This window comes from Haliotis rubra, unplaced genomic scaffold, assembly GCF_003918875.1.
Source record: "Haliotis rubra isolate DU_JTF1 unplaced genomic scaffold, ASM391887v1 Scf396, whole genome shotgun sequence".
NCBI classification, from domain to species: Eukaryota; Metazoa; Mollusca; class Gastropoda; order Lepetellida; family Haliotidae; genus Haliotis; species Haliotis rubra.
The window spans coordinates 898583-920361 of record NW_025767075.1 but is presented as its reverse complement, the minus strand read 5'-3'; the positions used below and the strand labels follow the sequence as shown (position 1 = coordinate 920361).

The window sequence follows — 21779 nt, the reverse complement described above, 5'->3', positions numbered from 1 at the left end:
ATAACCGAGTTTAACATTAACGCAGCATGTACGTCAGGGCTTGCAGTAAAATGTCGAATATCGAGCTGAAATGGTTACTTTAAGAAGGAAGCGTCAATACTTAGAAGACATAATGAAAATATAAGTCCAATCTTGGCGGAAGTTAAACCTGGGTTATTTCTCACGTGAGTCATGTTTGATGGATATTCATTCAGCTTGGTCCCGATGTAGTGAGATTGTTTTCATTGGACAGTCTGTTTCATATATGCACACATTTCTTTACAAACTGATCTTTAGAAACGTTGTATTTATTTCATTTATGGAAAATAAACACAACGCGCCGCTATTGGTCTGTGACGTCAGTAAGCCCTCCATCGTGACGAAATGAGGAAGGCTGTTGTGTTTGTTGTGCAATCTACCTCACAGAAACCATGCTGTTATCTGTTGTCCTTATTTGGGCGGTACACAAATATATGTTGCCGCGTTTGCCTTATTTCACACTGACGAACTGTGCACGACGCCCAAAGGTAAATACACAGAAATTATATTTCTCTTTCAAACTGTACACCCTTACAGCTTATGAAATTATGCCGATATTTACAACTGCAAAACATTAACAATATCATGTACCTGAAAGTAGGGACAGTGACTTGTGGTTAAATATATCGTCATGAATTGAGCGACGCTTGGGTAGTAGGAAATATTCAAGGATAACTTTGTTCCTTGTATGTGCGCATATTGAAACGCAACAGCTGCTGTACTCAGTAATGTGTATAGTGTATAGGGCGGTGGGGTAGCCTAGTGGTCACGCCGAAGACCCGGGTTCGAATCCCCACATGGGTACGATGTGTGAAGCCCATTTCTGGTGTCCCCAGCCGTGATGTTGCTGGAATATTGTTTAAAGCGAAGTAAAACCAAACTCAGTCAGTAAAGTGTATACATCCCTCAATCTTTGAATAGTGAAGGCAGTTCTCTTCTGTCACTGACAGGCTAGGGAATACATGATTCGTGTCGTGTTTGTAATAGTAAGGGAAGCAACTCTTGCTTGAACTTGGGTCTTGATTCAGTAGTCCGGACTATTCGCAATCCGGACGAATTTGCTGAGAAACGCAACCGTCCGGATTAATGAGGCTTCACTGTATATCGATGAGCGATGTTTTGGTAGTTGGTTATATTCAATAATAACCCGCTCCCTGTATGTGCAAACATTGGACTACAATGGCGACTGATTTCAGTCATGTTTGCATATAACGGCATTGATGAATAACGAAGGAAGGGAGCCTGGGGCTGTTTGTCCGCTCTAAGTTATTCTACCTCTTAAAGGCTGCAGGATGTGTCCCATCGGAAGCGTCACCGTTGTGGACCGCGCAGAGCAGTGTTAATGGAGCTCCAGTGTGTCTTGCAATTGGTTCTGTAATTTGGTCAGTAAATGATCTACTCTGGATCAGACAACCACGTGATTGACAACATGAGCATCTGCACAATCGGTATACGATGACATGCATCAACTTGGTTATCGAGCCTGACCACACGATCGCGTCAGTTGACATTTACGACAAGGATGGGTTGCTGAAGACAAATTCTACCCCGGATCTTCACGGGACTACATATATTAAGGTATGCGGGTGAGTGAATGGGCCAGTGCAGTGCTTTCAAAATACACGTCAACTGGTTTCCACACATTCATCTCATGCTCTGAATCAAAGCCAAGTCTCAAGCCTGACCATGGAAGGTTTTACAGCAAAGCTTCCGTCTCGACAGTGTAACAAAAACAGAATGAAAAGAATATGGGTTAAAATAACTTTATCAAATCCACAATAGCTTTACATAGAATTCACACAAATGCAGGTATATCATCCAACATCATGGTATTTTATGGTCAATATAAATCATGTGGTACTTTTGCTTATGATGATGACGTATTTCACTGTTAAGTGAAAGTGAACAATAACATATAGAAATACTGTGAGGTTTTAAGATTACACACACTACTTCCAAACCCCTATTCAAGGATGACGTCCGTATTTGGTGGTGGTGATGGACTAGAGGTCGTCAGTGATGTCCATGTGACAACGTTGACATTCACCACGTCGGCGACATCCATGAGCACGTGTACATCACTGACAGACAGAGGGTGATTATAATCAGCACGTGTCCAACCCTGGGACAGAGAATCCTGGCAGATACAAGGCCAGCGTCACTACTAGTGGGACGTCTCCTTCGACTGGGCTGCAGTGCTTAAATCCTATCAAAGGAAAAAGGAAATGACTATTTTTAAGGACAAGCAGCAGAGTCTAAACAATTATGTTCTTAAATACATTTGTCAAATAATTAAGGTTATCATATAAAAGTACTTTCTCCATATGGTGATCTGACCTAATCGACTCTCGTGGACACAGGTATACAATACATGAACATGTTGAAGCTTCTCCACATGACAACACTTCTAAACATCAGGACAATGGCAATAGGACTCCAACCAATCAGAACCTCACCTGTACATCAAGGTTCCGTTTGTTTGTCCCAAGCAGTCTCCATGTTCTTGGGGTTACACTGACTGAACTTGAGTGGGTTTGTTTGGTCAACACCTCCACTTTGTTTCTGTGTGTAGAGGAAGACATTGGAGACAGGACAATTATGGGCAAGCTTTATTTACCCACATCTTGTTGGTATGATCACAGTCAGGGTACACACTACTGTCCTCTTCCTGCAGGCAGTTTGTCAGCGCTAGTATTATTGTCTGCAAGATGGGGAAACTATACTTATAATTATATCACTCGTCATTGTTTTAAGTCTGTTGATGGCAAACAGCGCTGATGAACATCTGTTTTTATCTATATTCTAAATCTTTGATTAATGTTCAGTGGCATGTCATGAATGCATAAATATACACACACACATGCACACATACATACATACATGCATACACACATGCATATACATGCAAACACTCACACACAAACATACTGAACAACCGATAAAATACACTTTTCTAAAGCAACTTCACGCATAGTAGGCAGCAAGGTGTTCGCAGTAGTGTACGCCAGCAAGGTGTTTTCTCTGTGTACGCCAGCAAGGAGCTCGCAGTAGTGCACGCCAGCAAGGTGTTTTCAGTACTGTACGCCAGCAAGGTGTTCGCAGTAGTGCACGCCAGCAAGGTGTTTTCAGTGTGTACGCCAGCAAGGTGCTCGCAGTAGTGTACGCCAGCAAGGTGTTCAGCAGTCAGTAGTGTACGCCAGCAAGGTGTTCGCAGGTGTCAGTGCACGCCAGCAAGGTGTTTTCAGCAAGGGTTTTCTCAGTAGTGTACGCCAGCAAGGTGCTCGCAGTAGTGCACGCCAGCAAGGTGTTTCTCAGTAGTGTACGCCAGCAAGGTTTTCTCAGTAGTGTAGGCCTGTACGCCAGCAGTTCTACTATTGTATGTATTGAAGTATAATATATCACGCCCCAGACGCTAGCCAGTCTCTATTTTCTCCAAAAGCAACATCATTCCATTCTCAGTAGTGTACGCCAGCAAGGTTTTCTCATGTCCAGCACTACCGGTAACACAGCCTCTCCCTCAGTTTGCACAAAATATGAGTGTTTGTATTGTTTGTTGTCGAACAACCGGTAAAACACTCTTTTCTAAAGCAACTTCAAGCATATGAATTACGAAATACAGTTCACTCTACCCACATGTATGGTCAGAGATCATTTACTTACAATGCCACCACTCTCTGGAATAAACTCCCAGATCATCTTCAAGGAATCTCTACTCTCCAAATGTTCAAAGACAGTCTCAAAACATTTCTCTTCACTCAGTTCTATAGACGCTAATCATTTCTAGTAATCTCTTAACCTGGTGATGTCAGAATCTCTCATGTAGCGCTATGAGCATACACTTGTGTCTGGATTTGACGCATTATAAACGTACTTATCATTATTTATTATTAAGTCCGATCCAGATCAGTACGACCACAGGAAGCTGACGAGTCACGCGACATTCCACGGATGCATTATGGGACTGTGGACATAGGTTTAGTTACCGAACTGTGGTGTGTCGCTGATGAATCGTGGTGCTGAGACATTTCTTTTCTGTCGTAAATGTTAAACGTAATGGTTCCACCAGTGATGTTAGCCAACTAATAGTAGATTACTGTTGCTGAGAGTTGAATAGTACTATCACTATCTTCATTGCTACAATCACTGCTCTTGTCTAGTGTTACCTTTGCCTTGTACAGCCACTCAGTTGTGTACCGTGATAGTGATACACTCGTATTGATTCATATTGATTACGTTAACTTAGCTGATTTTGGAATACAGTTGTTCAACATTAAGACAAACTTTATCTTCTTTAAATGTTGTTATTGGGTAAATATCACAGCTGACACACACATCCAAACAAACACTGGATTCCAATTGTCTGGAGACACTTTACTGATGATGGAACTGATTTTGTGTTATCTATCATTTCTCTCATCATCTTTACTTCTTCCGTCTCAAGGGCTGTGTAACCTTTGAAACAGTTTAGGTAACCGGGCCGATCTTTCATCATCGTACATCCATGAAGTCGATAGTTGCTCAAGGTCCAATATTGCTTCAGATGGGTTGTCACATTAGTGTACTTCAGCAAGGTGTTGTCGGTAGTGTACGTCACCAAGGTGTTCTCGGTAGTGTACGTCACCAAGGTTTTGTCGGTAGTGTACGTCACCAGGGTGTTGTCGGTTGTGTACGTCACCAAGGTGTTCTCGGTTGTGTACGTCACCAAGATGTTGTCGGTAGTGTACGTCACCAAGGTGTTCTCGGTAGTGTACGTCACCAAGGTGTTCTCGGTAGTGTACGTCACCAAGGTGTTGTCGGCTGTGTACGTCACTAAGGTGTTCTCGGTAGTGTACGTCACCAAGGTGTTCTCGGTAGTGTACGTCACCAAGGTGTTCTCGGTTGTGTACGTCACCAAGGTGTTCTCGGCGAGTGTACGTCACCAAGGTGTTCTCGGTAGTGTACGTCACCAAGGTGTTCTCGGTAGTGTACGTCACCAAGGTGTTCTCGGTAGTGTACGTCACCAAGGTGTTGTCGGTAGTGTACGTCAGCAAGGTGTTGTCGGTAGTGTACGTCACCAAGGTGTTGTCGGTAGTGTACGTCACCAAGGTGTTCTCGGTAGTGTACGTCACCAAGGTGTTCTCGGTAGTGTACGTCACCAAGGTGTTCTCGGTAGTGTACGTCGCCAAGGTGTTCTCGGTAGTGTACGTCACCAAGGGTTGACACAGTAGAGTACGTCAGCAGGTAGTTTAAGATAGCGTGTGTTTGACAGTGGTCAGCATAGTTTCACACTTGTTTCACATTGGTGTTAGGCAGTATGGGTTTCACAGTGGTATAAGAGAACACGGGTTACAGAAGTTACAGAACGTGTTACACTGTAGAGTAAGTCAGGCAGCCGGGTTTTACGGTAGTGTAAGGCATTTTCACATTTAGATAAGGCAGCACGGGTTCCATAGCTATGTAAAACAGTTTTTACTGTGATCTTAGAGAGATATTCGTCAAGCAAATTATTTTCCTTTCAGCAAATATATCCACCCTTTCTGTCAATAAAACTATGAAAGACACCAAGGATAATTCAGATAGTATACTTCCTTGTTGCATCCAACTTCAACATTACATCAACACGCGTGATCTGTGAAGGTTGTCTTCCTCCAAACAGCCATGTGTGGATCGCTACAACGTACCGCTCTTCTCCTGTTGGCACTTGATACAACTGTTGTAGCAGGTAGGTCTTCTATTCCATTGTAACGAGATGTTTAGTAACAGTTCAAAGTTGCACTGAAGGCTATCAGCCAACAGAGATCGAGACAATTCAGGAGTGTAGGTATTAACAGAGGTATCAGCAGACAGCAGTAAATACTGCCTTGTTGGAATAAACATTGCTAAAACATCCTCAGTGGATACATAAAGTTACAAAACTATAAACGTGCCTACATTTAATGCTGCATTATTGCAATGAGCGTGCGTAGTTATATTCCAGTTTAAAGTGTTCTGGTGTTCACAGACCAGTGTATAGCTAGGCGTTATGGTGTGACGTAGATGCGTTCATTACATTGAGAGAGACGTTCTTCATCCTGCAGCTGGGGCACAGACCGCCTTCATCCTGACTGCATCCCCTACATCAGGCAAAGACGGGGACGTGGTCACACTGTCGTGCAGCCACCGAGATAGGGCAGCACTGGGGTTTGTGGCCTGGAGTAGGAATAACGTGCACCTGTTTAGCACAAACATTAACATTTCCAGCATCATCGACGTTGATAGAAATGGTGAATATTTCCACGATATAACAGGGCGGTTTAACGTGAGTCTGTTTTTGGCAATACATCAACTCAATCTGAAAATAAATTCACCTCTTGACGACGGATCTATTTGGGGATGTTCAGGGTATAATCGGATTCCTTCGGGCAACATGTTGAAGTTTGTCGTCAACGATGCTACAGGCGGTAAGTAACAATGTGTATTAAATGTATGATGTGATGTTCATGTTACCATACTTTGCAATAACCCAACATTTTCACACAAGGACGAGTTTGTGGTTAATGTAAGGTCGACGTGCTGTATAACATTGACAAGATGGGTTTCATGAGATCATTGATGTGTAATTATCATATTGCTGATGTCATTCCTCAGACGGGGAATATATCATCCTTCTAAACATGTACCGTTGTGATGAGTCATTCCGCAGAGTCCAGGCAACGCTCGTATCTCGGTACAACAGGAACACATGCATCTCACATAATACTATACTAAAGTCATGGTCGTGTTTCCAGTTGTTTCCATACAGAAAGACAGCGTCTCCACTATATCCTCGATCCTACCTACACAACGACCTACAACAACAGCAGTAACAGCATCATCATCATCAACAACCGCCACAGCAGCAGGGGTGACCATCAACGGTAATATCTATGATTAACATTTAGCCTACCTGTCATTAAGATATCCCTTTCTGATTGGTTATGGAATGGGCAATTGCTCTTCACGTACCTCACTGACATTGAAGATACTGATACCCGGTGTTTGACTGAAAATTGATAGCTTCTTATCGATGACCAACGCAACTACCGCGTATCGGATGGGCAACATATGACACCATCTACATCATATATTATTTACGTAAAGAGCGTGCTGAAATGGGTGGAAGCTTCAAATGGGTGGATGCTTCATGGTTAAACCTGGCCATTATCCGGGTTCGAATCCCCACATGGGCACAATGTGTGCAGCCCATTTCTCAACTACCTTGTACTACCCATTTTCAGTCTAATTTATTTCTCGTGTATCGTAGTTAGTGAACACAGTCAGTGACGTAAAACAGCATCCAGATAGCAGGTCACACGTGATCATGTATTTGCGTCTCTTCCACGTTGATGTAGATGCTGGGACCAACACAAATGGAGTGGGAACACATCCTTCTTCAGACGCAGTAGTGACAGCGACGACACCTCCAGCTACAACGTCTCTGGGTAAACATCGTAAGTACACGGTATTATTATGGTTGCAACACCAATTCGTCTTCTCCTTTTTATGATATTTAGTTTTATTAATGACAAACATTTGTGATTTTCTCATTTGCACATATACCAGATGATGTAAATAGGGAACGGTTGAACATAATACACGAAGTCAGGCACAATCATTTTACATTCATTCACGAATATTGCGAATGTTTACTCAACAACGATGTCAAAATCATATGAATCATCTGTGTGGTGTAGGAAACACTGATGTAGAATTGTTATCCCAATTTCAAAATGCAGTGAAACAACAAACTAAGAAAATCATGGAGAATGGAGTAAACCATAGCTCGAGACAGCGGCCGTTCAACTTTACAGTGTTCGACGGGAGATTTATATTTCCATAGCAACACTTCAGTGTTAATATTGATTCTACAGATACTTAAATGTGACATCGTGTTTCATCGCCCTAGCGGAAAGAGTTTGAGGTAATGAGGATGAAGTAATACAGTATCTTATCAGAAGTACCACACTTTGATATTATTGCTGTTTCAGATACTCCTGGTCGACCTACAGGCAGGACGAAGACATCCCTGTCCCAATCAGTCACAACAACTGGTATATACGTCTCTTTAACCCATTAGGTAAGCAATGTTGTCACTCGTAATGTCAACAACAACAACAACAGCAGCAGAGGTGACCATAAATGGTAATATTTATGAATAACTTTGAACTTACGTGTCATTTGGAAATCCTTACCCTGTGTTTGAATGAATATGCCTAACATTTTAATTTATAATCATCATGGGAAACCATACACAACATCTGCCGTATCTGATGAGCAAGATAAGTGTGAATTTATGTTCCTGTTTTCAGTTGTTTCTACTGACACCACGGTATCGTTGATCCATTCCACAGTGCGAACTGCTACAACAGAGACCGAGACCAACACAGGTAATATTTCTGATTAACCTTTACCCTACCTTTACTTCAGTTACTCTGATTGATTATTGAAGGAGCACTTCTTTCCTGTATACTTTCTGAGGTACTGACATAATGTGTTGGTTTGAAAATGCCAAACCTTGTACCGATACAAATACAAAACTATGACTGTATTGTGTCGACAATGTCCACAAGCTCAAATGGTGTCACCTTGTGTGGGAGTGTACGCACCCAGTAGGTCTTCAATGAAATATTATGAACCCATTTTAGGGGTTAAGATAATAAAACCTATTCGAGGAACACTTTGTAATGGATGGAGATCTACTGCAGTGGATGCGGTATCAAGCAACTTGCAACAAAGAAGTTGTCTATCCATACAAGAGTGTTCCTCTTCATCATACCAGCTTCTAAATGCCACGTAAGGAAGTTAAAACCTATTCGGTTTGGGATCACCTAGAAATGTCATTTCTTGCTACTTGTGAACTATACTAAACTCAATAACAAACTTCACATGTGTTACTTTATGTCCTAAAGATACTAACATGGAACAAAGCTTGATGCTAATGGACATATCTTGTGTATGTACGTAATGAGCGTGTAGTACAACAGGATTAGGCATGAAGGTGCTCCCACCACAGTGACCACGATGGAGTTACATTTTGATTTCCCAGGGACTTAAGCCATCTGTATTGAAGCTTGTATTGCCTAACACCGCATTAGGCAACCTGCGTCGTTGCTGTACCAGCATGGCGCCCAGCTCTTGCACACTCTCGAGTTTACCTCTCAAGGCACGAAGACTTCTTCCAAGAACGTCCCATACGTGATTGAGTTCAGGTGGTCTCAATGGCCACTCCATGACGTCAATACCCGCATTTTGCAGGTGCTTTCGTGTCAAAATAGCTTCGTGTGGTGTCGCATTGTCATGTTGGAATTGAAGGCCTGGACCATGAGCAGCCATGGACGGCACCTGCTCCGGCACAAGAACCAGGACCCCGTTTCACAAGCGATCGTGGCGTTACGACAGTCTTAGACCGCCTCCGTGGTGTAGTGGTTAGAGCGTCCGCCCGGAGAGCGGAAGGTCGCGGGTTCGATCCCCGACCGCGTCATACCAAAAGACGTTAAAATATGGTACTTGTTGGTCTCTGCCTGGCGCTCGGCATTAATGGGTACAACAAGGTCGGCTCGGAGTCAGTATAATGTGTCTGAGTGGGGTATTCATGCTTCACTGCGGTATGGTATCTCAGTGGGCTAGCACTTTAAAACCAGCTAAAGTCTGGGCTAGTACAAACAGTCGCACATACACATACACACGCATGCACGTCTTCATATGAGCGAAATATTCTCAAGCACGACGTAAAGCCAAATTTCACCTCACCTCACCTACGACAGTCTTAAGTCTATGTTAAAGAATGGGAGTTACGATCACCTCACCTACGACAGTCTTAAGTCTATGTTAAAGTATGGGAGTTACGATCACCTCACCTACGACAGTCTTAAGTCTGTGTTAAAGTATGGGAGTTACGATCACCTCACCAACGACAGTCTTAAGTCTGTGTTAAAGTATGGGAGTTACGATCAGCTTAGCGCTACGACTGTCGTAAGTCTATGTTAAAGTATGGGAGTTACGATCACCTTAGCGCTACGATCGCTTTATGAAAAGGGGTCCTGGTCACGTTATCCCGCTGCACGAATTACAAGACAGACAGCTCCCCAGACCATCTGCGCGTGACGGTGCGCCACGATCGCACACGTCTGCAACTTGCAGAGTAAAACGTGATTCGTCGCTATACACAACCCTATTCCATTCTCTCTGGTTCCAGCACAGGTACAATTGTGCCAAGCGTCATTACAGATTACCTGTGGCAGAATCGGCCCACCATAAGGACATCGGGCATACAGATGGGCAGCTCGCAAGCAGCTTCGTATTGTCTGGACAGTTACGCGACCCCTTGACAATGCGTTACTGGTTGACATTGCGGACGTAAAACGGTTGCGCAAATTGTCCGTCTACTGCATCTTATTGCACGTGCAGCAGCCGTAGTAGACTGGCCAGCCTGGATCATGCCAATTGCACGTTCACGTTCAACATGTGTAAGGCGTTGCATGAGAACCGTTTATCTCTGTTTAACTGTTCATTATGACCACGTGACTACGCAGGGTCGCGTTGTTCACCACAGTTTAAATGGGCCGATGCGTCAGGTCAGACCTGGCTAGTATGGGATTTGCCCATATTAAATACCCTGTACCAGCGTTCAAAATAATCGGCGACCCGAAGCCCCGGCGCCGGTTGTTATTGTGTCGGGCCGGCAGTTTCAAATACTTGCTGGCCCTTGTGGCCTTCAGTAAATTATCTGTCAATTGTTTTCAACTTTATTCTTTCCCATAATTGTTTTCTTTATTAACGTTCGGGAACAATCCATGTTTCAATTCCTGGTATTTCAGCGCTTTGCGCCTAGGAATGTCAACACCAGTCTTTAACAAATAAAAACTTGTCTCAGGGCCAAAGGCTTCGCTAATTGATTTTGTCGAAACAGTGTAGACTATTTTGTGTTTATTGGTTTGATTTAACAAATTCGACCTGCAGATTTCATTCCGCGCCTGTAGATTTTAAAGTCTGCAGGCGGCAGCAGGTCCTGATGGCCAACAGCCAAATGAAAGTTGTGCAAACACTGCCCTGTACTACTCATTTTCAATATAATTCCTTTCTGGCAAATGTGAGGTTTCCTTATTGTTCAGTACCTTCTCAGCATCTAAATCAATTAGTTTGTGTTCACTACGATACACGAACAGTCAGTATCGTTAAACTACACTCACACCGTATGTCACATATCCCCAACGTTGATGTAGATGACGGGACCGACACACCTACTAAGGGATCTTTGCCTTCTACTGACACAGCAGCGACAGTGACGATCCCGTTAGCCGCCTCTACGACAAGCATAAGTGAGAGCGAGTGAGTGAGTGAGTGAGTGAGTAAGTTTAGTTTTACGTCGCTTTTAGCAATATACCAGCAATATCACAGCAGGAGACACCACAAATGGGTTTCACACATTGGGTACAGTACCCATGTGGGGAATCGAACCTGGGTCTTGGACGAGCAAACGTTTTAACCACAAGGCTACCCCATCACCCCCTGAAACTTCTAAATGCTGGAATGCAGTACAACTAACTACAACTATGGTCAGTTTGATGAAAGACACCAGTAAAATGCACCTGCGATATGCGATGACTCCAGTTCATCCTGTCAAGTCCAGCGACTGCCAGGACAATTGCATCATACATGTTGTTGTCGTCCAGTTTGTGCAAGCGGGTGTTCAGATTCCCTCTCTGATGCAGGTAAGGAAGATCACCACAGGTGTAATACAGAACAGCAGTCACAGAATTCAAGTTGGTGGATAACACATTCTGTATTTCGTGAGTGTGACGTTTTGATACAAATTCTTGCTTGACAGTGGTACAAGAATCTGTATCAAAATGTTGCACTCACGAAATAAAGAAGTTGTTATCCATAATGTTCATATCGAACATCCTTTAAGTCTCGGTCTTTCCAAAATTAATTTGAAATTGAATTTGAACCGAAGTTCTTGAATTAAGAAATAGGTCCAGTATTTCATGTAATTGTCCCTGTCACACTGACATATTAGGCCACAATGCCAGCATTAAACAGAACAGACACCAATAATCAACTAGATGCCAGCGTCTGACAGATTTTCACTTTTAGCTTGATAACAGTGTAAGAATCTACACTGAGGGTAACATATGTCATGTTTTGAGATTTCATTCCAAAAACCACTTCCGTGCAAAGATGAAGTAAAAAATGAAACATACAACAATAATTTACTGTTAGCTTGATAACGAAGGAAGAAATTACATCGAAACGTGGCTGTGTGCAATAATTCAGAAGTAGTCCATAAAGTGACCACCCCTTGGGAAAAGATTTTAGTGAGACCGTGAAAACTGGACAGTTAGTGGATGCCTTTCGCACGTGCAACAGAACAAGCCTTTTGGCCTTGACCTTGAAAGCGGAAGACAATGGGACCACGGTCACCTGTATGACCGGCCCTTCGCAAGAGTTCAAAGCTCAACAATGTAAAACTTTTTATCGATTCACTGTATCGGCGACCCATGGATCGATGCATCGATGTGTATCGATGAATCGTCACACCACTATGACATTGAGCAGTTTGTCCCTAAAGAAGTGGTTGTCCAGAGAATATCTGTGGCTATCATGTGTGTTGATAGGCAAAGATGGAATCAACCTCTGTGACTCTCAGTTTCAGATGCTGGTGCCAGCTGTATCCCTGGTTACCTCCTGGCAGTGGTAGCCGTCGCCACCCTCCTCCTCACCCTCATCATCTACAGCGTCTTACTACGGGTGGGAGGTGAGTACTGTCAGGGTCACAGCAATATGTTCCTATTTGCTACCGTCTGTATTTCAATTACTCTTCCTTGGTACCGTACAGGTTTTGTGCACACTGCGTTTCTACATTACACCTTGGCGATGTGGTAGCCCAATGGTTAAAGCGTTTGCTCGTCACACTGAAGTCCTGGGTTCGATTGCCCACATTGGTACTATGTGTGAAGTTAATTTCTGGTGTCCCCCGCCGTGATATGGCTGGAATATTGCTAAATGCGGCGTGAAACACTCACTCACTCACTCTACATTACTCGGTGTTGAGTGTTGAACGTTTAAATAATTTAACTCTGTGCACGATACTTGCGCTAACTCTACTGCCTGTAAATCATATTATTTGAAGAAGTGACGATGCGAGTCTACGGTATGATCAGTAGTGCCGGTTCTGCGTTTGTTCAGAAATATGTTTGAGTCTTTGACAAGGAGTGTTTTCAGATCGGAGTCTCATTCCCATTATAGCGTGAAGCTTCCTTACAAAGTTTTGTTCATCTATAAACAGTTGTTTAAAAAGGTAAATGCTTGTGTGTATTCAGTAACCCCTTGGGCCCATAACCTCTTAAAATCTCCACCCATGAAGATCCGGGTCAGAACTGATCTTCAGCAACCCATGCTTATCGTAAGAGGCGACTAACGGGATCGGGTGGTCAGGCTCGCCGACTTGGTTGATACATGTCATCGTATCCCAGTTGCCTAGATCGATGCTGATGGTGTTGATCACTGGATTGTCTGGTCCAGACTCGATTATTTACAGACCGCCTCGATATAGCTGGAATACTGCTTAGCGTGGCGTTGAACATCAATCAACCAGCCAACCAACTCAACAAATTAAACTTAGTTTGGCATTTTACGGGGGTTTTGTCACTTGGTGAATCTAACACCTTCCACTACCACGTAGCAGCTGTCATGCCACTGACATCTGCGAACAACCCTATATATACATGCATATAGATCTACGTACCAACACCGTCAGCACACGTACGTACATACATACTTCCAGTTCGTCAATAGAATATTTCTACATTCACATTTGTTTAAACACAATAACACCCATGCGAAGTTCAACAAGTAATAGCAGAATATTGTTTTGTATATTTCAGGAACAAAATTCAAGTTTCCATTCACAGACTGCTTCGTTGTTAAAAATGATCATCTATACGATATCCCTGACAGAGGTGAGTGACGTCACACAAGGAGAACCCACTACAGTCCAGCATTCATTGTTATCGTACTGTCGATCATCGATGACAGGCTTCGTATTTATACACTGCGTGATATAGCTGACATATTGCTAAAAGCGGCGTAAAACCAACTTCACTAAATGATTTAATCTTCTTCATACTGTATTTGGTATATATATATTCAATATCTCGCCACGTTATGGCTGAAGTATTGCCCCTATGACGTAAATTCTAACTCACTCACCCGAACGTATAAGTAACGTACCGACGTCATTTAGCTGGATTGTTCCTGACGGACGTGTCAAACAACCACGAGCATGACGTGTGGAGGTTTGCTCACGGTATCAATCACTGGATTGTCTGGTGGAGACTCACTGATCTGCAATTTCTCCTTATAACCAGAACATCGCTCAATAGTGTTCTTTGGTTTTCCATCCACAAGTTGACATGCCTTGAGTTAGTGAGTGAATAATGCTTAACGGGCATTCATAATGCAACTGTTCGAGGAGATTAGTTCTATGTTAACAAATACAATGGAACAAACACAATGTGTTAACAAACACAATGGAAACACAATGTGTTAACAAACACAAATGAATTTATCAAAATATCACATTCAAGGACCCGCCTCGACATAACTGAAGCACTGTTTAAAGTTTCATTCACTCACTCACCCATGTTCTTGTAAAGATAATCTACAGCCATAACACATTTTCTTTCCAGAATCTGATGGTGATCCTGACAGCACCTATTGTGTCATACAAAACACTGGCCCCATCTACATTAACTCCCCCGCAGGGTCGTCTCCTGATAAAGCACACAAGACACCGTGACTCGCACTCGCCGTGTGGGGCGGTGGAGTGGCCTGATGGAAGTGTTCGCTCGTCACGCTGAAGACCCGGGTTCGATTCCCCATATGGGTACACTGTGTGAAGCCCATTTCTGGTGTCCCCCGACGTGATATTGCTGGAATATTGCTAAAAGCGGAGTACCATCATACTTACTCACTCACCCTCTCGTCGTGGATTCTCAAAGACACTGCTATTCTAAACAGATGTTCACGGAAAGGCCCTGGTATTTGATTTGATTGGGATTTCAAGATTAGGTACATTTGGTCTTTAGTTAGTAGACAATATAGCTGATCTGGTCAGTCATGTCGATGTTCATGCAATATTCTGTAATACATCTACATGTGAAAACCATTGCTGTATGCGCTGACCATTCCAATTCTTGTATGACGCAACTTGCTGAGGAGGGATGACCTAGTTGTAATTCATCCTCTTAAGTTCGAATTCCTGATTAACACCGATTATGATCCTTGGTATTAAAAGGCTGCGAGGTAGGTTAATGGTTTGCCGGCGTACCCCGACTCCGGGTCCTTGCTCATAATATTAATCACTGGCTTGTTTGGTCCAGACTCTGTTATTGACATTCAGCTGTGGTACGGCTGACCAACTGCTGACCGCGGCATCTACCAGCATCTGCTCTCTTCCACCCGCACCATCAGCAACACTGAGAAGTGTCCTGTGTATATAAATACCTTACTACCGTTTGCGTTTGTTTGTTCTTATTCGACATAACCGAGTTTAACATTAACGCAGCATGTATGTGAGGGCTTGCAGTAACATGTCAGAAAATCGACCTGAAATGATTACTTTAAGAAGGAAGCGTCACTACTAAGAAGACATAATGAAACTATAAGTCCAATCTTGGCGGAAGTTAAACCTGGGTTATTTCTCATGTGAGTCATGCCTGATGGATACTCATTCAGCTTGGTCCCAATGTAGTGAGATTGTTTTCATTGGACAGTCTGTTTTCATATATGCACACATTTCTTTACAAACTGACCTTTAGAAACGTTGTATTTATTTCATTATGGAAAATAAGCACAACGCGCCGCTATTGCTCTGTGACGTCAGTAAGCCCTCCATCGTGACGAAATGAGGAAGGCTGTTGTGTTTGTTGTGTAATCTACCTAACAGAAACAAGGCTGTTATCTGTTGTCCTTATTTGGGCGGTACACAAATATATGTTGCCGCGTTTGCCTTATTTCACACTGACGAACTGTGCACGACGCCCAAAGGTAAATACACAGAAATTATATTTCTCTTTTGGTAGTTGGTTATATTCAATAATAACCCGCTCCCTGTATGTGCAAATATTGGACTACAATGGCGACTGATTTCAGTCATGTTTGCATATAACTGCATTGATGAATAACGAAGGGAGTGAGCCTGCGGCTGTTTGTCCGCTTTAAGTTATTCTACCTCTTAAAGGCTGGAGGATGTATCCCATCGGAAGCGTCACCGTCGTGGACCGCCCACAGCAATGTTAATGGAGCGCTAGTGTGTCTTGCAATTGGTTCTGTAATTTGGTCAGTAAATGATCTACTCTGGATCAGACAACCACGTGATTGACAACATGACCATCTGCACAATCGGTATACGATGACATGCATCAACTTGGTTAGCGAGCCTGACCACACGATCGCGTCAGTTGACATTTACGACAAGGATGGGTTGCTGAAGACAAATTCTACCCCGGATCTTCACGGGACTAAATATATTAAGGTATGCGGGTGAGTGAATGGGCCAGTGCAGTGCTTTCAAACTACACGTCAACTGGTTTCCACACATTCATCTCATGCTCTGAATCAAAGACAAGTCTCCAGCCTGACCATGGAAGGTTTTACAGCAAAGCTTCCGTCTCGACAGTGTAACAAAAACAGAATGAAACGAATATGGGTTAAAATAACTTTATCAAATCAACAATAGCTTAAACTTTACATAGAATTGGTACATTATCCAACATCATGGTACTTTATGGTGAATATAAAGCATGTGGTACTTATGCTTATAATCAAGACGTATTTCGCTGTTAAGTGAAAGTGAACAATAACATATAGAAAAACGTATAGTTTTTTAAGATTACACACACTACTTCCAAACCCCTATTCAAGGATGACGTCCGTATTTGGTGGTGGTGATGGACTAGTAGGTTGTCAGTGATGTCCATGTGACAACGTTGACATTCACCACGTCGGCGACATCCATGATCACGTGTACATCACTGACAGACCGAGGGTGATTTTAATCAGCACGTGTCCAACCCTGGGACAGAGAATCCTGGCACATACAAGGCCAGCGTCACTACTAGTGGGACGTCTCCTTCGACTGGGCTGCAGTGCTTAAATCCTATCAAAGAAAAAAGGAAATGACTATTTTAAGGACAAGCAGCAGAGTCTAAACAATTATGTTCTTAAATACATTTGTCAAATAATTAAGGTTATCATATAAAAGTACTTTCTCCATGTGGTGATCTGACCTAATCGATCCTCTTGGACATAGGTATACAATACACGCAATGTTGAAGCTTCTCCACATTACAGCACTTCTAAACATCAGGACAATAGGACTCCAAGCAGACAGAGCCTCACCTGTACATCAAGGTTCCGTTTGTTTGGCCCAAGCAGTCTCCATGTTCTTGGGGTTACACTGACTGAACTTTATAGGGTTGGTTTGGTCAACACCACCACTTCGTTTCTGTGTAAAGAGAACATTGAGAGAGACATCTGGGGTAAAGCTGGAGTTACAGATATCTTGTTGATAAAATCACTGTCTGTGCACATACTTCCACTGGTGTTATTGCCAGCAGTGTTATTGTCTTCAGTGTTATTGTCAACAGTGTTATTGTCAGCAGTGTTATTGTCAGCAGTGTTATTGTCAGCAGTGTTATTGTCTACAGTGTTATTGTCTACAGTGTTATTGTCTACAGTGTTATTGTCAACAGTGTTATTGTCTACCGTGTAATTACTACCGTGTTAATGTCTACAGATATATTGCCAGCAGTGTTATTATCTACAGTGTTATTGTCTACAGTGTTATTGTCAGCAGTGTCATTGTCAGCAGTGTTATTGTCAGCAGTGTTATTGTCAGCAGTGTTATTGTCTACCGTGTAATTACTACCGTGTTATTGTCTACAGATATATTGCCAGCAGTGTTATTATCTACAGTGTTATTGTCTACAGTGTTATTGTCAGCAGTGTTATTGTCTACAGTGTTATTGTCTACAGTGTTATTGTCAGCAGTGTTATTGTCAGCAGTGTTATTGTCAGCAGTGTTATTGTCTACAGTGTTATTGTCTACAGTGTTAATGTCTACAGTGTTATTGTCTACAGTGTTATTGTCTACTGTGTTATTGTCTACTGTGTTATTGTCAGCTGTGTTATTGTCTACAAGATGGGGGAAGTTATTACTATATATGTGCAAAATCGTAAATAGTTTACGTAAACCGAAGCACTCATGAGTGTTTGGAGTCTTTGAACATACACACGTCCATGCATCCATCCAGATACATGTACACAAACACACACGCACATGTGTACATTAGTATACATACATATTACACACACACACACACACACACACACACACACACACACACAAACAAACATACATACATGCATGCATGCATGCATACATTATTGACAAATACCTTGTTCGGGTTGGCATACACGTAGTCGGGGTCCATTTCCATCACGCTTCTTGATTCTTTCATCCTCTCCGCCTCAAATGAATCTTCAAATAATTGTTCAAATAATAGCGACACAGTTTCAAGAATCATTGTACAGTCATGAGCATGTGTTTTCTTGTGTGACGTGGCGCTGTATCCCACACTCCAATGCCTCGCTCTATACCTAATTGTAGATCATGTTTGACTCTAGAAATATCATGCTACATAATTCAATTGTAAAACTGATTTGACGAAGCAACAATCCCAGCAAATGCCAGGTTGTGAGTGAGGTTTTGATTCATGCGCATTCATTTATCACCTCACTCCTGGTGTAGAGACCTCGACGACATGGCCAAGGAACCCAGCTATTTGTACGGGGAACACCAGAATAATCACTGCAAAAGGCATCGGGTGTTCAGTGAAGGGCAGCGGGGCAGCGATGTTTGACAGTTAGACGTGTGTGGTGTATTTTGACTTGTACCAGATTTACACAGAAACAAGGAAAATGTGATCGATCTATCCTGAAAAATCGAATATCAAAAGCAGCGACTGGCAATGTTCCTTGACTAATATATTAGACTCCACCTAGAATGTTACAATAGTTGTTCCTGTAGTCCGACACCACATATATTTGCTGCTTAGCACCTCTGCTATTGGATGTACTGAAGTATAGCACATCACACCCAACTGCAAGCCAGTCTCTATTGTCGCCAGAAAAGTTTCCATTCGGAGTAACAATGAAATCGTGATTTAGAAGTACATGAAAATCCCTGATGACACCAGGTGTTTGCTAATAGGGTAAGGGTGTCAGCTCTACCGGTAACACAGCCAGCCTCACAGTTTGCACAATATATGAGTGTTTGCGTTGAATGTTGCAAGAAGCTGCACCTATATATAAGGAAGCGTGAACCATATCCAACATAGGAAACAATGGCTACCTTACCTGGACAAATGCCATTGTGACTGTAATACAGCTCATTGTCCTGTATCACTGAAATAGTTAGACAATGGTAAGATATGACTTTTTGCTGTCGAAGACCACTCGAAAATATCTTGATTCGAACAACAGTGACTTTTCTTTAGTTTAGCATCTTGAAGCATTTGAATATGGATTTAAAATTATGCTTTTTCGTATGACTACATAGACTTGAACATGTAAATAAAGAGATTTTATGAAAACATATGACATAACCTTGCTGTAAAATAACAAGCTATACAAACCAACAGCATCTGTCTGCAAATCTCCTTTCTCCTCATCGTCTCTCCTGGGGACAATTGTACATTCAGCTTGTTATTTATTGTGCTATAATGTTCCAGATGTAAGTTATTCAACATGTGATATTCAGTGAGGGCAATGGTGTGTTACAGTTAGACATGGGGTGTAGTTTGACTTGCACCAGATTTAGTCAGAAGGGGCTGGTGGGAGCTGCGTGAACTTAATCCAGAATGATGATAGGCACTATACCCTGCGGCCTATAATTACATGTTGCTGAGAGCTGAATATTGACATCAATGTCGTTGTCATAATCGCTGCTCTTATTATATTCCTTCTGAATTTGTGCTGCATACCAATTTTGTACTGCCATTTAGAGTGACACCTTTGTTGTGGTTCATATTGACGCCTGGCCTTAATTGTTAATCACATTTCATTTAACTGTTGGTTGGGGGCGGTGGGGTAGCGTAGTGGTAAAAGCGTTCATTCGTCACACCGAAGACCCGGGTTCGATTCCCGACACGGGTACAATATGTGAAGCCCATTTCTGGTGTCCCCCGCCGTGATATAGCTGGACGATTGCTAAAAGCAGCGTAAAACTAAACTCACTCACTCACTCCCCGTTGGTTGGTTTCACACCTAGTTTGTTTACAGACGATTCCGGTTTAACGTTTCCGTTCGAACTTCGGAATCACCACTTAACAATATGTAATAACTGTCTGCTTTGTACGACACCATTAAGACAAGTTCGCCGCCCTGACTGTGGTATTGGTGAGGTGAAATTGGGTTTTACGTCTTGCTTGAGAATATTTCGCTCATATGACGACGTGCATGCATGTGTATGTGTATGTGCGGCTGCTTGTACTAGCCCAGACTTAAGCTGGTTTTATAGTGCTAGCCCACTGAGATACCATGCCGCGGTGAAGCATGAATAACCCAATCAGACACATTATACTGACTCCGAGCCGACCAGTCCTTGTTGTACCCATTAATGCCGAGCGCCAAGCAGGGACCAACAAGTACCATATTTTAACGTCTTTTGGTATGACGCGATCGGGGATCGAACCCGCGACCTTCCGCTCTCCGGGCGGACGCTCTAACCACTACACCACGGAAGCGGTGACTGTGGTATTGAAGCACGTTCACTCATTCAGTGTATTTTACTTACTGTGATTTGTTGTGACGTTTAGTCTTCCCTGTGAACACAGTATAGAAGTGTAAATTATTTCTATCACATACGACTAACAAAGATAGACGACTAAAAACTGTATACATGTACACCATCCTTCCATCAAACAACTGCTCCTAAGTTGAACTTTTTTTCATAATAGAGCATCTTGCTGATTTAGAGTCCTCAAAGTAGCCTACATGTTATATAAGACACCGTGTCGGTTGTGCAGTTCCGACTCCATGAGCGTATCCTGCCCACCGCCGACCCCCGTATCCAGTGTGGGAAAATTAAATACACTTTTAAACCATGCAAGATTATGGCCTGATAAAAATGTCCATCATATTAGCAGCTTAATTATGAAGCCCGTGTCATGCCGACAATATCTTATCCTTATCTATTTTTGTAATCTTTCGTATAGTTTCTACATTCAAATTTCGGGCTTCTGGATTATTTTATGGGCTAGTAACTTTCAGGAATAGCTAGCCCGACTGGCTAGCAAAATGTTGGAAACTTTTTTGCTCACTGCCCCTCTCTCATTCCATGAGCCATGGCACAAATTGAAACTATTATATACTACCCATCAAAGATTTAGACTCACTAAAAACATTCACTCTATGTTATGTATGTATACTAGGCACAAGAAATAAGGGAACCCCCAAGTGGAAGTTATACTTGAAACAATGCTACATAAAAGTTGCAGGCAGATTGCATTCGAACCCAGATCGGAAATCATTATGGCTGACACGACAGTCAGCACCATGTTACCTTTACATGATGCACGTGCACCATGCACCACACGTGCATTCTAGCCTAAAAAACTGACAGTAAGCGTGTCCCTCTATCTCTTGTGAAAATGCCACCTCGACAGTACCTGACAAACGCACAGAAATGGCAGGCCCTT

At 42.7% G+C, this 21779-nt stretch overlaps 3 long non-coding RNA genes across 3 annotated transcripts; 2 read left to right on the top strand and 1 right to left on the bottom strand.

Moving 5' to 3' along the window:
* Positions 1-1834: 1834 nt before the first annotated feature.
* Positions 1835-20219, bottom strand: LOC124286927. The gene is made up of 5 exons (XR_006901152.1): positions 19716-20219; positions 19438-19485; positions 18477-18559; positions 2475-2580; positions 1835-2224 (listed from the first exon to the last, which is right to left on the bottom strand). It is a non-coding gene; the product is annotated as an uncharacterized LOC124286927 (long non-coding RNA).
* On the top strand, positions 6765-8066 carry LOC124286928. The gene is made up of 3 exons (XR_006901153.1): positions 6765-6893; positions 7368-7466; positions 8004-8066. It is a non-coding gene; the product is annotated as an uncharacterized LOC124286928 (long non-coding RNA).
* Positions 12662-15534, top strand: LOC124286929. Its single transcript, XR_006901154.1, has 3 exons — positions 12662-12772; positions 13902-13976; positions 14706-15534. It is a non-coding gene; the product is annotated as an uncharacterized LOC124286929 (long non-coding RNA).
* Positions 20220-21779: the final 1560 nt, after the last annotated feature.